General features: G+C 45.3%; 1 protein-coding gene and 1 long non-coding RNA gene across 4 annotated transcripts in view; one reads left to right on the top strand and one right to left on the bottom strand.

Moving 5' to 3' along the window:
• The window catches only part of COPRS (coordinator of PRMT5 and differentiation stimulator), a 172,308-nt gene that overhangs the window by 107,682 nt on the left and 48,903 nt on the right, over positions 1-15,723 (top strand). The window lies entirely within an intron of this gene.
• Positions 7,616-12,950, bottom strand: LOC128853957 (uncharacterized). The gene is made up of 3 exons (XR_008452811.1): positions 12,742-12,950; positions 11,938-12,230; positions 7,616-8,961 (listed from the first exon to the last, which is right to left on the bottom strand). It is a non-coding gene; the product is annotated as an uncharacterized LOC128853957 (long non-coding RNA).

Here is a 15,723-nt window from a genome sequence, read left to right as displayed (position 1 = left end):
ATTCAAGTGTGATCCCTGCATCTCAGGGCAGCCTGATTTAGTGGGATGTCCCTGCCCATGGCAAGGGGTTGGAACTAGATGATCTCTAAGGTCCCTTCCAAGCGTAACTATTCTATGATTCTGCGATCTCCGTGCCTCTGAGTGACCTGTGTGGGCTCCTCCTGGCCTGCTTACATCCTGTGTGGTGCTGTGTCCGCCCCCAGTGAACACAGGGTGGAGCAGAGGCTCATGAGGAATGGTTGAGATGCCTTGTCTGTGCGTTGTTTGGGAAATGCTGATCTTTTGGCTGCCTGCCCTCAAAGAAGAAGACATTTCTGTTGCAGTCTGGTCATTGCAGCCTTCCAATGACTGGCCAAATGCAATAGTTCAGATCCTCACACACGGTGTTTATTCATTTAGTTGGTGATTTTGGTCACAGTGGTGCTCTGCAGAGCCCAGTGGAGGCAGCAGCCCTGTGATACAGAGCACCACACACAGAAAAAGCCATTCGTGCCCTAAAGCGTGTAAATAAATGCCAGGCATAGCACTGTTACCTCTCTTCTGAAATATGAGAATATCTCTCTGATAGAGCTTTACAAAGGTCAAAGCCATTAACCCCATTTTACAGAGGGAGAAACTGAGGAATCGAACTTTTATCCATGGTCATCCAGCACACTAGGAATAAAACCAGGTCTTGGAAGTCCTGGCCCTGCTCATCAGGTCCCAGTGCCACACCTCAGCTCAGTAATGTGTTCTGTCCTCTGTCTTCCATTTCCACCATGGATGAACCTCTCTCAAGTCACTGGCTCTTCGCTTACATTCCCGAAGGATGTGGTCTGGGCAATTCCCCAGGAGGAGGTGAGGAACCCAGACCCCTGCCTGGCCCTACCTCTGCGAGCCACAGGCGCTGCTGGCACAAGGCAAGCCTCTCGTGTGCTCCGTGCTGCTGGAGAAAGCTGAAGTCCTGGTGTGCTCCAGCTTTGTGCTGCCTTTCATTTGCAGATTTTAAAGCAGTAAGTGACTCTTCCAGCCAGACGAATGCCTGGCATTTGGCTGTGCCTGTCTTTTCCTGCAGCCGAGCTGCCCTTTATGAACACTAGAGTCACAGCTATGACAGTCAGCTCACTTGAGCTCTCCCTTCTGGGAGCTGGGGAGGTTTTGTAATTGCTGGAAGAGCCAAAAAATCTTTCTTCAGACCCTGATTTTTTTCCTTAGCAACCAACTTTCCTCCTTGATTTCTCTTCTCTTCACCTTTCCCTTCTATGTTCCACCCAGCGGATGCTTGTTCTTGAGACAGTCTTTTTATTGATGCAGATGCAATCAGCAAAAATGTGGAAGAGTTGCGGAGTTCAGCTTGACTCCATGAAATCACTCATAAATGTGCTTAACTTGACTAAAGCTGTTCTTGTGCTCAGTCTTAAGCATGTGCTTAAGTCTTTTGCAAGTCCTTGGCCCTCTCGCAGTCACAACTGGGTCATGCTGATTACCCAGTAATGGCAGGATGAGGAAGAGGCTCTCCTTGTGATCTCTGTGAAAGCATTTTTCTGAGCCTATGGTCAGTGGTCTGCTCTGATGGCAAATGAGTGCAATTTGTGGTTGTCCAATGAAGGAACAGAGCTTCTTAGATATGTCTGCAAAATGCTGAGTAGCGAGTAAAGCGCCTGTGGCATGGCTGTGCTGTCCTTATTGCTCACAGTTGGTTGTCTGTCTCCTGTCGGCTGCTTTCTCTAACTTGCTCTGGGCCTTACCAAGTTTCCATCTTGCTCAAATGTTTAAAAACAAAACAACATAGAGAAACCAAACCAAAACAAAAAATTCCTGAAACCGAAGCTGGTGTCACAAAGTTATGAGCTAGCAAATCCTGATTAAAGACCTAAATTTAAAAACCTGTTTCTGCTTAGAGATATGGTGGAGATACCCTTTGCCTTGAAATAAGCAATAGTCATTGTGTCCTTTTGTAGTGGTACAGCATGTGCTCACCTGGTGGCTTGCCCTGAAGATTGAAAATAGAATCATGTACTCTATGTAGTAAAGTCTTGCAGAAACTGTTTGAAATCTGCTTTGCTAAATGACTGAGAAGCACATGGATACTGCAAGGTGTGTTTTAAAACTGAATTGATGCATACCGCTCGCTTCAGTTGCGTATCCTTTGTGGCATGGCTGTTCTGTGCAGCACCTTGCACCCTGGGCTGTGGTTCTCAGCGCTTGCTGAAGACAACTATTGATGGTTGGTCCTAATAGCTGCTCTGCTTCACGCCTTTTCTAGTTGGCCAAGACAAATCACAAGGAGATGTCACCGAAACAAATAATTACTGTAATGCCAAATGGCTCAGCATAATTTCTGTATGTAGTAGGAGGGTTTGCCTCTATGATCCATGGCACAAGTTCTGTAGCTTTGCCTGCCCAATATTATGTATTTCTGATCCCAGTTTATGACCTGCATTGCTTCTGAGCCTTGTGCTAAGGGCTTTGACGCACAGGTGAGTTACCACAGTGTAACAAGCTCCTGCATGTCAAGTTCTTCACTGTGCTTGCCTTGTTCATACTCTCCCACCAGTAGAGGCAATGCAGTGATCACATTTTTTGTGGAAGGGGAAAACTACTTTGCTTTACTCTGTATTTGCCAAGGAGGGAGAGCAAGCATGAAGACAATTATTACAGAATTGCTGATACCTGTTAACTGAGTTATTGTTTTTGTTCCTGAAGTTACTTTGTAAATTGGTGTCATGCTCATCATTTAAGATATGAACTTGGTACCAAGCAGGCAAACACTTTCATGGATCTCCTCGTAACCTTCAAATCATAAGGAACTGTCTCCACTGGATGAGTGTAATAGATGTGCCCGGGGCTGTTCAAGCTGGGGCAAGATATCACAGGCAGAAGAGAATCAACATGGGAATATTAACAATACATTATTTTGCTGGTGCAGTTTTCCCATATGATTACAAGTGATGAGTGCTTCGTGGGAGTGAGGGGGGGAAAAAGATCAGGCCTGTACCGATAGGCTGTACTCAGTTGTTCAGTCATACGCCATCCTTTACTGTTAATTCATTTGTTTACTCTTATGCCGCTGTATTCTATCCTGAAGGCTAACCACATATCATATATATTTAAAAGAACAGTAGCGTATAAGTGGTATAGATCTTAGGGTTTCTTTCCCAAAACATTATGATATTCCTGCTGAGAATATGAAGATAAAGGCTTTAATCCTTGGGAACAAAAGGGTGTGAGTAATTCCATTTCATTGCATGACCTGGAATCTCCACCCATATAAATACATCAAAGAGCAGCTATGATTTCACTCTTTGACACCCATGGGTTGAGGTTCTCACCCTGGGAAGCAAACAGCTCCTGTGGTTGGGCTGCACAGTGCCCATGAGGCTGAGTAGCATGGATGTTTTCAGTGTTCTTTGATCTTCCTACTGGACCAAAATTATTCATATCTCCTCAGTGTTGCTGAAAACTTATCCAAGCACTCAAGGCAATTATTTTTAAATGTATGTGTGTTTTGGGCCAAGTCCATAAATCCTGACTCATGACTGACTCAGCCCTTACTTAAGCAAAACTCCACTTGATTTCCTTACAAATGGAGGCAGGACTTTGTGATTTTGCCCCCTGCCAACAGGAGCTGCCTGTAGGAGCTCAGCACCAGCTCTCGGAGCTCATACTCTTCTACAGCTCCTGGTGCACCGAAGTCCTCTGCACTTCTCTGAGTCCTGCACGACAGTGCTGCTGCCTACTAGGCAAAGAGACCCATCCTGCTTGACTGCGCTGGTCAAGCCACCGTGTGGGGTGATGGAGAGCCACACTGGCCTGGGGCTTTGTTGACTAATAGCTCTCAGAGCTAATCCTACCAGCTGGCTGTAGGAAATTCTGTGACCCACGTTAATCAGGAGATCAGACTAGATGGTGGTGATAGCCTGACCATCTGGCTGAGTACTGTGGCACTGCAGATTGGCTGTAACTCATCCAAGTATTTTAGTTTTGTTATAAAATAATTTCCAACACAGCTGACCGTTACCTGAGGCCCGGAGAGTTTAGGTGAGGAAAGAAATAAGATAATGAGTACTGGGAAGAGTCGTACCCAGGCAGGTGTGTGATAGAAGTCTCGCTGATGCGAAGAAACTCTGGGTCTGAGCTACTCTCTGTGCCCTTTCTCCCAGGGTGAGAGTAATGCCTCGGTGCAGCGCTGGACCTGACCTGGCTCCGTGCGCTCATGACTGCAGGAGTCAGCTCAGGTCTCGCCAGCCTTATTAGCTCTGGCTCAGCGCCGACAATTTCTATTCAGGCTGGCTCCATGCAACGTGCCTGGATGTCTGCGCCCTGCACATCCCGGCATGGGAGTGGTGTCCCGGTGTCAGGAATGTGGGACGGAGTCGCTCCGGCTGCCTGCTGAGAGCAGCATGGTCACATTCACACGAGCTGGAGAGGCTCTGCTGAAGCAAGCTGTCCTGCCTGGAGGCTGCCCAAGTGTCTCTATCTTGGCTTGGCTAATCCAGAAGCCACCCAAGGGAGACAGAGTGAGAAAATAGTAATAAACTGTCCTGAAGTGTCCCTGCTGTCCAGGACTCCGCAGAGAGCCTATTAAACCGCAACCATTTTCTGCTTGGCAAGTGTGGCTGCTAATATGTGGTAAAAACAACCAAAAATCTTTAACAGAAATGTTATTTGTTTACATGTCATTTAAGATAATGCTATTGGGTTTCACATGGCTGCACCTTTGCAAATGGCCTGATTGGTTTTATTCCGAACTACAGCTAGAAATAGCAGAGCTGCTGTGCATATCTGTATCATTTGTGTTATTTAGATTTTTGGCTTTCTCAGAAGAGTTTGCAGGACTGGGCTGAGTGTATTGGCCTGTCAGATGTTGCTGCACCCTTTGTTGCCCTTAACCATCTCTTTCATCAGAGTAACCAGGTTTGATCTCCAGTGTGAGTAACTTACCCTTCTGTCTTTTGTAACATTGCATTAATAGGCTTTGAAGAGCGACATTTTCTGCCAATGTAAACACTTTCTTGAATGTGCCAGAAATGAGTCCTTGCTTGCATTAGTTTGTGAACATTAAGAAGGCTATAAAATAATCATAACTATATGTCCTCTTCTAAAGGACACTTGTGATTAAATGGGGGTCTTCTTTCAGCAGGCAAGGTTGTTTTCTTTTTTTCCTTTTTTTCTGTCCGTTTGGAAAAGGGGAGAACTGGAAGGTGCCTGGCCCAGTGATGTTCCGTGTCCCCATCCAACCCCAGGCATCCTGTGAGGAAACATGAATAGGGGCTGTGCATGACTCTATGTTCCACACAACACCTCACCTGTGGGGTATTTGCAAAAAATTTTGTGTTGCTCAGAGGGGTCAGTGAGTTGCGCAGAGGGGTTTCATCGGTTGTCCTTGGCCATCTCTGACTGAAGACACAACTCTCACTTTTACTGCCATAGTACCTGCTTCAGCGTGTGGGCTTGAGATCTGAAACCCACCGTAGTAGTCAAAAATTCTTCCTTTCAACTCCAGGGGTTTGGGGTCCTTTATTTTCTTCAAGGCCATCTAAAGCCCAGGCAGCAAATATATTCAAATATAGGCAACTCTGTGAAGAACTGTTGTAAATATCTTGTCTTCGGCACATTCACATTAAATGTGATTTTGCCTCTGTAGTTGTGAAAAGATACAGAAACTAGAGGGGTTGCCGAGATCTATGTCAGGACTCAGGAAAGCTGGTGAGCAAGGACATTCTTCAGTGTTAGTTCTTCTAGTTTCACATTCTTGAGACTTGAATTCAAATCTGTCCCACACTGAAGAGTCTGGAAACTAGATCTTCAGGTCTTTCCTAGTTGTAATGAGAACACACCCAGTCAGAGTACATGAGGAGAATTAAAGGAAGGAGATTTACAAAACCTGAGATTTGCAAAACCTCTTAAACTAGCAAGCTTCTTAATTTTCCTTTAGAATTCAAAGGAGCCGTCAGCCAAAAATATTTAAGGACTGAAGCAGCTAAGCCCCAGCAGAGTGCATGGCTGTCTTGGTTTGCTCAGGCTTATCTGAATTTTGTCCTGTAAAAGCGTGAATTATTGACTCTCCCCTTTTCTCTGCTTTACAGTCCTCAGGTATCTGGAGGGCATCCCAGAAAAACAGGAGGTTGAGCCAGCCCTCTTGAACGCTGGTGTTTTCTAAGTGCTTTCTGAATCGAACTGGCTAAGCCCAAGTTTGAATATTTAAAGGCCTTCAAAATTCCCATTTAAAACCCTCCACCCCAAAACATAATCCAGCTAAACAGCAGCGCTCCCGTGTAAACCCAACCTGTGGCTGGGGAGCGGCAGTCGTCGCCTCGGCAGCGCTGGGAGCCAGCAGCCGCTGCAAAGACACACTATTATTCCAGCCTAGTGGTTTCCAGAAGCTGAGCTTTGATTGCTGTGGGTGAAATTCATACTGTGCATAGACAGAACCAACAAGGCTTGACAGCGTAGTGGGACAGGATAACGCAGAGCCCTTTGCTAGTCCTGTTGCGTAGGAATGATTCCCACGTCCTTCGGGCGAAGCAGAGGGAATCAGTTTTGAAAAGCCCCTGTGGCAGGACTGTGGTGGATTAGAAAAAATATTGCAAAGTATGAAAGGCTTTTGGTGAGATGCTTTTGGTTTTTTCGGTTGGTCATCTGACTCTTTTTCGTGCTTGAAGGATGTGGATCTGTTAAAGCGAGTGCAGATGAGGCCACGGATATGGTCAGAGGGTTGGAGCACCTCTCCTGTGAGGACAGGCTGAGAGAGTTGGGGTTGTTCAGCCTGGGAAGGAGAAGGCTCTGGGGAGACCTTACAGCAGCTTCCAGTACTTAAAGGGGCTCTGGGAAAATTGGGGAGGGGCTCTTGGTTGGGGAGGGAAGGAATGGAATGAAGGGGAATGGTTTTCAGCCAAAAGAAGGGAGATTGAGATGAGATTTTAGGCAGAAATGTTTTGCTATGAGGGTGGGGAGGCCCTGGCCTGGGTTGCCCAGAGCCTTCACGGCTGTCCCATCCCTGGAGGGATTCAAGGCCGGATCGGATGAGGCTTGAAGCAACCTGATCCATGGAAGGGTGTCCCTGCCCATGGCAAGGAGTTAGAACTGGATGGGCTTTCAGGTCCCTTCCAACCCAAACGATTCTACAATTCCACGAATCTATGAAATTGTGTATTTCTTCTTGCAGCTGTTGGAGTTAGAATGGAGAACTTTTGGAGAGGTGGGGGGGTGTTCCCACGCTTTCACCTGCTTGGACCTGCCACCCCAGGATCTCCACTCTCTCCAGCAGGATCCATCCAGGCTGGGCTGTGCCCCTCAGTCCTCCCTTCTGCCCGTCCAGGGGCCTGAGGGCTGCCACAGGCTGGGTTTTGCAGCACGCTGGACTTGCTGGGCTTGTCATGGGGTCCTACGCTCTCCAGCCCTGTGGCGTTTGCTTCTTTGTGCAGGACAGGGTTTAACACTCTCCCTTGTAAGACCTTGAATTAAAAAGCAGTGTCTTGGAAGGCTTAGATGGGATTAAGAAGCACAAGCCTCTTACACACAGAGCTAATACTAAGTAAGCTTTTCAAAATGGCCAATAGGTGATGTATTAAGATGAGAGCTCTCCTATCGCTCTCCGTCTCAGCTGGGCTCTTTCAGGGGATAGAATGGAAGTTAGGTTTATTGACTTTTACTAGGGCTTTGAGGTTTATTGCCTTTTTTTTGTCTTCTAATGTTCCAGCCATGATTTCTAAAAGCATTTGCCACCCTCCCTGGCCAGAACTAGAGCTGATATAGATGGGTGTAGTTTCAGTTGCTTCAGCAGATCCTGCAGACCTGGAGGCGGCCTTTGTTGGCAGGTAAAAGCAGAGACCTTGGCTAATCCTAGCTCTGTTGCTGACCTACTATGGGCCTTTATCTGCAGCTCTGCTATCCCCTCAACCCTGTCTTTACTCATTTAGAAGACCACTGGATAAGGAGTCCTCTATTATTCCTTTATGCAGAAGTTAGTCTAAGGGGTTAGAGTCATGTGCCACTTCAATTATTGACCTATAATATCATTTGCGCAATTCAATGTGTGAAAAGCTTTCCTGTCCCATGCAGAGGCAACCTGAAGATGAGAGGAAAGCACCTCTGTCTTCTGTTTCCTTGACTGCCTTGCCCTCCAGCACAAAGTCCCATTTAGAGGATATTTATTAGATTGGAAAAGTACAGTAGAGCATAGATCTCGGGTATCAAGAGCTTCGTTGCTCTGCAAAGCAGCACCTTCTTTTTCCCACACATGCAGGGTTCTCATTACATCTTTAAAGAATCACAACAAAGAAAAGAAGCTGACGCAATGAATTTTGATCTGGAAAATGAGATCTGACATAACCAGTAGTTACATTTTTCTTATTCCCTGGTAGTTTGCCTAAAGGCAGCTTTTAAATAATTCCAGCTTTTCACCTCCTGAGAAATAATCTGTTTGCTTCTGAATTAATTAGGCAGCATCATAAAAACCCTCTAGAGACTTTGAAAGCTGCTGATCTAACTTTTTAAAACATATAGTGGGCCTGATCCTTAGGCCAGCTGGTGGGAATTCTGCTCTTAACTTTGATGGGGAGAGGTGCAGGCGTTTTACGTGTGATGCTACTGAAAATACAGTGTTCCCAGTGAATAGTAATAGATGTTGCTTTTTCTGTCTGCTTTACTGGCATCTGTTTCTATAATATCGTGAGTCTCGTGGTATTGAGAGAGCATGTCTTTTCTTATTTCATCTTCCTTTGGACAGCCAGTGTTAGGATTTCTGCTGTTTGCTGCCTTGATGAGCAGATGTGTGCAGGATGGTTCAGTGCTCCGTCTCCACTTGTCATGTCCAGTGCGTGACTGAGATGCAGGAGCTGGGCTGGAGAGATCAGTAGAGCTCTTGTGAGTGTAATAGAACATCTCAAGCTTGGCTTTGAGATGACAGCTACTCTTGCAAACTTAAATCAGCGTCAACTTAGTAAGTGATTCTTAACAATAACTTCATTTTCTGTTAATCTGAAAGATGAAAACATTATAATTTTAGTCTCACTGAAGGGATTTTCTTTTGATGTGGGGGAAAAAAAACAAAAACCAAACCAAACAATTTCAGTGACCAAACTGAACATCTCTGCACAAACCTGTTTACAGAGTGACAAGGTAGAAAAATTGGACAGAAGAAACAGAGATGTTTCCAAGCTCACGAGTTTTTCACGAAGTTGGATTTTATGGTCTGGATGGTCTCTCTCTGTTCTATGTTTCTTTGTTCTCACATTCCTGACTCTGCCTGTTGCCAGTGGCAATATCACCAATACAAGTCAGGACAAGGATTAGATCAAAAGATGCATGAGGAACCAAAGATGGCTCTGAGTGAGATCTGAAGCTGAGATTAGGAGATCTAAACACCTGAATGTCTTTCAGGTATAGGTTTGTGCACTGCTGGCACTGTGCTGAGGCTTTTGCTCACATAGCTCGAGGAGTATTTGTGGTCAGCATGACACCTGGTAAACTTGTCTCATAAAACCGTGCCCCTTTTCTGAGTGACACAGGCTCAAAACGCATGAATTTGCATATACACTTTACATGAACGCATATACACTTTACTCTGGAGCTTTGCAGAACACAAATAACATTTTCTAAGATGCAGAGGCAGTTACTCGTGTTCCTGGCATCAGCTTGGTCTTCCATGTCGGTCTGCCCTGGGAGGTTTTAAAGTCAGTGTGTTCTCCCTGCTCTGTATCAATCCTGAATTTCCAGTCAGGAAAAAGCGTTGTTGTGGGCAAAGTCCAAAGAATAATAGCTTTATTTATGGTTTAGTTACCACCTACAGCAACATAGCTCACCACTACCAGCGCCTTGGGCATGTTTCTACTTAATAACTTAGTGAGGGTCTTGGTGGTGTTGCCAACAGAAGACACGAAGGACCAGGGTGAAACTGTGGCCCCAGTAACATCAGTAGCAAAACTCCCATGGACTTTAGTGGACCAGCATTTCACTTAGGACTGTATGTGAGGAGCACATTTTATTGTCACCTTGATGTCTGGCTGCCCAGCTACTTTTCTCACAGCATATTAAGTCCACGGGCAGCCTTGTGGGCCCTGACAGTGCCTGAGGTATCTTTTCTGTGCTGATAAATCGCAAGTTGGTCTTTCTGTCACATCTGTGCCTTTCTTTTCTGTCTTCAGATCACTGCTGTGTTTCTCTCTAGCTCTTGGAAACTATGATGTGTCCTTCTCTGTAGTAGCTCTAGATCTGAATCCATAGGGAAGAGGAAGCAAAAAGGATGTTTGTGGACTTTCCTGTGGCTACAGAAAAGGATCAGGAGTCAAACTTGTGGGTTGGGTCAGTAGGTCAGTGAGAATTCCCTAGATTAACAAGTCATGTGGTTCATAGAAGAAATGCATGCCTCCTTCTGTTCCTTCCCCACAGTTGTCTTCTCCACTCACTTGACTGAAGTTGTGAAATTCTGGACAGATTGTATGTCCACACACCCACCAAGTGTGCTGTGTAAAGATACACACATACGCATACATAAACACCCTGTATGTGCTTCATAGGTTTGGTAATATTATTTCCAGTAATTAGTCTCCGTGTTTCTGAGTTCGTATGGATTCCTGTCTAATCTCCAGAAAGATTATTTCTTTCTATATCCTGAGTGCCAGTGATACGCAAAAGCCAGACTGCACTGCACGGTGCCCTTTGGGAGGAGACTCCTGCTTTAAAAGCCTTCCAGATCTTGGCTGTCGCAGAAGACTATATTTGGAAGGATAGGAAAGCAACATGAGAGGCACATGGAGCAAAAGCTGTGAGCATCAGCAGTTTACTGCAAGTAAACAGTTTAATTTCTCTAGCTGTTGTGTTCATCAGTCTTGTAAACAGGATCTGCCTACTGTAAGGTAACGAAGCAGGGCTAAACCTACCCTTTTCCTTCATAGCTTGAGTTACAAACTGTCAGCGCTCATGTCAGCCATTCTGTTGCATCCCTCTATAATCTACCAGTGCAGTGTTTAATTCCAGTTTTAGCTCGCCCCTGCAGAGCCCTTTGCTTTGCTGGAAGCAAAAAATCAGCAACCTTGCTTCCCGCTCTTGGAGGGATTTCATGGAATCAGAGTCACTAGGTTGAAAAGAACGTTGAGATCATCAAGTCCAACAGTTGGACTTGCAACAGAAGGACTCGGTTGTCAGGCAGCAGTCCAATTCACTCCCAAACTGTCCTCTGCTTTTTAGAGAATAGAATATTATTGTCCATTTTTGTCCTGGCCATTGAGAGGCAAAAGTGTCGGCAGCTGTTTCTGCTGTCCTGTTCAGAGCTGTGTGATCTGGAAACCAATGGTGCAGTCTTCTCTGATAGCATCTGCTTTCCCTGAATAATTGTGGACGTTCCCACCTTGCCACTCCTCCCTTCGAGCACCTTGCAGTCATAAATTGCAATGTTAGAGCAAAGGGAGTCATGCTTAGGGAATGATCTCCCCGTTCAAGGTGAATCCCGATACCTGATGTATGAGAAGACCAGGCACATGCTAAAAATTCTTTGCTAATTTGGGTTGCTAGTGCATCAAAAACATCCTCCCAAACACGTACAGGATGTATTAAGTTATGGTATAGTAAGCGATCAGCATGTCATACTGACATTTCTGCTCCTTGCCAGAAAGCCCTGGACTTCATTATCTCTGTCAAGAAATCAGATCTGTTAGTGTCACCGTGCAATGAATTTGTGTAACTGGAAACGTCTCCCAAACATACAAACACATGAGGACAACTGAGCATTGCTGAAGGCTGATGTATAAATATATACTGGGTTGACGAATAACATCTCTTCCCTGTTACGCGGCCAATGAGTCTTAGCCTCCAGAGCTTTATTTTACTTTTTAAGCCTTAGTCCAGTAGCACTTTGGCACAGGCGCATGTTATGAGGTAGGGCTTAGCTTTTCGGGCTATCAAATGAGAGGATTTAATTGCATATAAGTTACTTTATGGTGTTAGTTTCCCACTTACCGTTCTATTTAGAAATGCTTGGGAACGCTGCCCATCCTGCTGCGGCAGGGGAGGTTGGCAGGGGTGGCCCTGTGCATGCTGTCGCCTTGGTGACTTGCAGAGCAGAAGGAAGAAGCATTTATAAATGGAACTTCCTCTGTGTGGTGAGCCTGTGGGTAATGTAGTAAATGGCCAGAAAACCTGGAATCTCCAAGTCGCTTTCCCTGTATGAGGTGTCCATCCTCTTCTGTTACTTGAGCTCTGCCTCAGTTTTCTTTCTGGGAAGTTGGACGCGTTCCTCCCTCTTTTAAGACCTGTAAAGAAGAGTTAGAGGTTAAGTATTGTTTTTTTCCTCAAAATTTAAACAATGGTTCATTACTGTGTCTAAGAGACAGATCAATGGAAAACTGGTTTTCCTGTAGAAAGTCCTGAAAGGAAGCATTTTACCTTCTATTCTAGTTTTTAAATACCCTGTCCGTTTTACCATCTGTTATCAAGGTGGTGATGGAATGGTTTTAACTAATGAAAATGTAGTTTTCATTAACCAAAAGTTTTTCATTCTATATGAAATAAAAATTGTCTATTTGTAATTGGGAAATACTGAGGCAGCTGTAAAAAAAAAAGGCAGAAGCACAGAGGACAACCTTTTACCCTGTCAGTGCAGTATTTGAACCAAAACTGTGTGGGCTGGAGCAGAGACAGCAATTACAGAAGCAGCGATATCCCAATGAATCATTATATTATATTATTGAGAATGACCGGACCCAGTAGATGCAGGTAAAACCCTTCGTGTTTTTCAAATAATTTCCCCAAGGCTGAGAGTACCTTCTGTCTGGGTGTGCAGAGCCCAGAGCAGCTCAGTAGCTCCGAGGCCACCACTGTGGCTTCTTGGGGTGGTGCTGATAGCATGAAGAGCAATGTTACACCATGCGGCGGATGGCTGGAAGCCATTTCGGTAGGGCTGGAAGGAGCATCCAGGCTGATCTCTGGCTGTTATTATCATAGGCTGATGATTTCTTGCAGGTGATGAAACTAGTAGTGAGGACTCTCATGGTGTAATAGTTTTCCATGCTGGCTTTCAAATGCAATGCAGCAGGTAATAGTTTACAGGCGTTCCTTGGCTTCCTTATGAGGCTACTTTTGGGACACTTAATTTCAACATTTCTTATTGGTATTCTTAAGGAGGATCAGTACAAATAGTCTAATGTGTTTTGCAGACATCGTTCCAGTCTGTATTCTGTTTTATCTGGTTTCATACCAAGGCATTAGCCCACACGATTGTCTCTTGTTTGCAATTTTGGCTCATTAAGGTGATAATTTGATAAAGCAGGTTGTTGTCTTTACCTTGGGGGATCTTTTCTGGATTGACGTAGTGATGCTGTGGACAGACCTGTCAATGTGTTCCTCTTTGTTCTCAGCAAGTGCTGCAGCAAGTCCTACAAGTGATTAATGATCCCCCTCCCCTCCTGCAGCCTGCCTGCCCCAGCACAGTGTGTGCGCTTGGCAGAGGCATCCAGGGTGTGTCTTGGGAAAAAGCTAGGGATGGGGCACGGGTAAAGACTGGGAGAGTTTCTGAGGAGACCTTCTGTGGCTATGACTCTCCCTGACTCCTCTCAGATGCTTATAGGACTTCAGGGGAGGGGTTTATTCAGCTCGTTGGAGGGAGAGCCCTTTTCTTCAGTAAGTCAGATGCTGCAATGGGTTGAGAAGGTCTCAGAGGTCCACGAGTATGTCTTGGATAAGTTTCACTCAGGGAGAAGTCAAGGCAACAGAGGATGGAGAGGGCCTGTTTCACCCCAGCAGCAGGCTAGGGGCTTGGCTGGCACCTGCCTGCAGCTTCGAGGTGCGCTTTGGCACTCAGATGCGTTGAAAGCACGTGAGGGGTGGTCACAGCTTCATCCCAGCAGCCATGTGGAGGGCTTGTGTCTCCTGCAGGAGCCAGACAAGTGTCAGAGACATCCCAAAGTGAGTGGATGGTGAGGGTAAAGCTGGATCCTGTGTACGCAGCGGTGCTGCAAAGCACAAGCTCTTTCGGGAGCACCTGCAGGGAAGCTCCTGTCCCATCCTGTTCGAGAAACCTGCATCTAATCCTGCTCAGCACTAAGACCCCTCGTTTCCACACCGGGCTGCCTTGGAGATTAATTAATGACATAGAGTGTATGTTATATATTACCGGTACAAGTATTTTTGGTGGTGGAGTGCTGATAAAGAGCTGTTTCTGGGGGAAGAACAGAAATAGTCCCTGTGAGCACTGAACATATGGTGTTATCGCAGTGGATTGGAGCAGGTACGGAGCCTGGCCACCTGTGGAGAAGGCAGAAACCCACCCAGAGAGACCCTTCCCTGAGATATCGCATACAGAATCTTGGTGCTGCACTGTTGCCTGGTCCTCTCTGATGATAAAAGCACAAGTTAAATCATTAATAATAATCTGAGTCTCAATGTGACTGCTAAATAATTTTCAGTTAGACGTTGTGTAAATTTGAAGTAATATTTTACTGATTGTGCATACTAAATTATATTTGGTGATTAAATTTTCACTCTCAGAGTTTAATTGAGATCGTTCAGGAGGTTTGTCCTATAAATCATAGTCCAAGCCACTGCAAAGAACTGCCTGGCTTTCAGATCAGATAACGATATTTTAGGGATGTGAACCTTGCTGTGAGATAATTGCCAAAGTTGTCCTCATCAGGAGGGCCATTCACTCCTGGTTATTAATACATGCAATTCAATGTATGCTTTTTTTGGGTTAAATTTTATGAGTAGACTCATTCCATCATCTATACTCCTGCATAACTCATTGTGAGATAAACAGAGCATTGTTTGATGTCAGCCTAATAGGTTTTTAAAGCCAATGCGACTGAACTGTCCGAAGGGATAGAGTGGATAACATCAAGTTACGTTTTATTCCAGAATAAGTGTGTCCAGGTGTGGCATTTAGCAGAAATAGCCATTGGGCTTTGAATGCACAGCCTTAGTTGGACTCGCTCCTCAGGCTTTAGACAAGCCTGTGTTTTCCTGTCTCAACAGAAGCGCTGTGCGATACGCAGGATGATGCCGATTATGGTGTTTATAATCACAGCCTCTGCAGAGCGGTCAGAGCCACCAAAGTGTTGTGAGACCAACATTAAGAAGTGACTTTCCAGTATGTGTGCAGTTCTCATAGTGGGGAAGCAAAATGAGCAGCGTGCTGGTATCCTGGGAAAAAAAAGATATTGGGAAACTGTCTTATGTTGGTAGTTCCTGGGATGCAGAGTTCTCTCTGGTTTCTCTGGGTGTCTTCGTTGTGCCGGTGCTGTGCACACCTACGGCTTTGCCCCACAAGTCAGCACAAGTCTGCAGGATGTGTCAGTGCGCAGGATGGACCCTGACTCACGGGGAAAGCACGAATGGAAAACTTTGCCATGCTCCTCCAAATGCTTGTTTTTCCTCTTCTGTGTGTTTTTTTTATTCTTTGTCTATTTTAAATAAATCAGGAATTTAGCAATAAATGGTTATGCTGAAAGGAAATGGTGCAGGTGAGCCCTGTAGAATATCACACTGTGTTTATGAACAGAGACTCTTCAGGAGAGTCAACTGGAATTGAAAAATAAGGTGGAGGGCAGCTTCTCTGGTGCCCGGAAGGTAGAGCCTAAAATGGCCATCCTGCTAAATCTTCTCTGCTCTACTTGTTGTTCCAGAGTTACGAAATAACAAGGTACTACTCTGGAATACCTACATCCTGCCAGTTTATCCCAGAATGAAGAGTATTTTTGTTCTAATTCAGTTGAATTCTGAGGAGCAATTCAGTAATAAATATTGTTTCCA

The sequence above is a fragment of the Cuculus canorus genome, chromosome 18 (genome assembly GCF_017976375.1).
Source record: "Cuculus canorus isolate bCucCan1 chromosome 18, bCucCan1.pri, whole genome shotgun sequence".
NCBI lineage: Eukaryota > Metazoa > Chordata > Aves > Cuculiformes > Cuculidae > Cuculus > Cuculus canorus.
This window is presented reverse-complemented; position numbering and strand designations above follow the sequence as displayed.